Genomic DNA, 2,414 nt, shown 5'->3' with positions numbered 1-2,414 from the left:
GTGGCAGTCGGAGGCCGGGCGGTGGTCTGACGATGGTCGGGCTGAAGTCTGGCGGCAGTCGTCGGCCGGGCGGAGATCCGGCGGTGTCGGCAGTCGCGCAGTGGTTCGACGAAGGTCTGGCTGATGTCCGGCGGCGGTCGTCGGCCGAGCGAAGGTCCGTCGGCGAATGGCGGCCAGGCGGTGGTCTGACTAAGGTCGTGTTGAAGTCCAGCGACAGTCGACTACCGGGCGGTGGTGCGACGAAGGTCGGGCTGAAGTCTGACGGCAGCCAGTCGAAGGTCAGGCGATGGTTGGCGGCTGGTCGGTGGTCCGACGAAGGTCGGGCTGAATTCCGGCGGTGGTCGGCGACCAGGTTTAGGCGGCGGTGCTATAGCTCTTGAAGCTTCAGAGCTTTCTCTAATCTCTTGCCAAAGGTTCCTTTCATATAGAGAGTGGGGTTTATTTATAGATTTTCATTAGTGCTCACTCCATAAATTTAGAGAAGATCCGGAGCAGGTTCGGAGTGTTCTATCGGATGGCTCGTATTGATCACTACAGGAAAACCCGGTATTACCGGCTGACAAAATCCGCTTGTAATACATAAAATATGACGGAAAGATTGGGTTTATGATGCATTTATGACAGAATTTCATACGCTGGTTTGGTGCACGTCGGAAAATGTCTTCCAACGGATATAAGACGCCGGTAATTTTTCCGGCGCACGTTCCGACGCATTACCGGCGAAAAATGGGTTAACAAAATGACATTTATTAGCTGATTATTCCGACGTTAAATATGCCAGAAATTACGACGTACTTATCCGCCGGAAACTCCGATGGATAAAACGCCGTAACTAAAGGTACAGCTTGGATAAAACGCCGTAACTAAAGGTACAGCTTGTTATCGGCGCGTTTTCCGCCGGTAATTCCGGCGGACATAAAATGCCGGAAACGATACTCTCGATCATAGAGAGTTTTTCAACTATTTAAGTGCCTTAACTATGTCGGAATTCAAAGATATTGGGCTCGTTGGATTCGTCTAACCGAGCCGCTCGATTTGACTATAAGCATGCCATATTTGAATATCATTTTATCATCCAAATAATGCTTTGACCCTTCCAAATGTGGTCTGGGCCCCGATTCGGACCCATTTGGGCTTGGGTTGGACCAATTTTGGTGTTGTTTGGTTCCTTTCTTTGAGATATTCAGTTTGACTATAAGTTTGCTAAAATTGGAATTCAGATGATCTCGAATTTAATTTTGAAAGTTTCTAACTTGAATATGCCTCGAAATTCATGCTCGATCAAAGCAATTTTTGAGCCCATATCAACTACTATAATCTCTAAATTAATTTATTTTTTCTTATCTTCTAATGAATATAAGAGAAAATAAATAAATTTGGAGATTATAATAATAACAATAAATTTAGAGATTCTATATATATAGTACTGGTTCATTTTTGTAATGAAACTATAACTATTTAAGTTAAATTTCTTAAAATCTTTAATAAACTTTGTTTCAAAGTGAAGAATTGGAGCAACATAACCTCAAACTTTTTTTAAGTAAAAATTGTTCATCTCCCTTCTCCTTGATATATGTGATATAGATTAATATTATTGAGGTATATATACTAATAGTGCAAATATGAAAGGGGTGATTTTAATTTAACCCAAAATTAAGAATTGTAATAGGATATCTACCAATATATTATCACAAATTTATATATTTATTAATATATCATTTTGATATATCTTTTCCAAAATTCATATTATCATCTCGAATTTTGATACATCTTTAATATCTTAAAGCGCTCAAATTTTCAAATAAAAATCTTTATGAGACAATTTTGGGATTACAAGAACTACATTTTTAGCAAATTATATAGTTTATGTGTGCATATTGATGAGATAAATATATGGAGAGTTCAAGATCAGTGAATTATGAAATCATTAAGACATAAATTTGTTTGAAAAAATAATATGTGAAAAATAGGGGATTTATATGAATCATCAAATGAAGAATTCTAATTTCTATATGAAATAAAAAGAATGTTCATTTCCGTAAATATATTAATTGGCATACTAATCATCATTAATAAGGCTGACACCCACTGTCAATATCACTCATCATCGTCACTAATGCCAACATCCACTATAGCAAAAAAAAAAGGCTGACACTAATCATCATTATCAACATTATCATCTATCAACACTAAAATCAACGCCTCCTATTTAACCAATGTATTTTAATTTTAAAATTTATTTTCGAAATACTAATTATTCACTTCCCCTATTGTCCTATAAACCATAATTTGTGTGTAGTTTTGTTAAATGTTAAATCTTATATATTTGTTTATCACTTCATAGCATTGCATGACTATATGTATTAACAACTACACTAGAATGCTTGTGTACTTAGTTATATTTGAATGTCCGA

Source organism: Dendrobium catenatum, unplaced genomic scaffold (genome assembly GCF_001605985.2).
Source record: "Dendrobium catenatum unplaced genomic scaffold, ASM160598v2 fragScaff_scaffold_1483, whole genome shotgun sequence".
Taxonomy (NCBI): domain Eukaryota; kingdom Viridiplantae; phylum Streptophyta; class Magnoliopsida; order Asparagales; family Orchidaceae; genus Dendrobium; species Dendrobium catenatum.
This window is presented reverse-complemented; position numbering follows the sequence as displayed.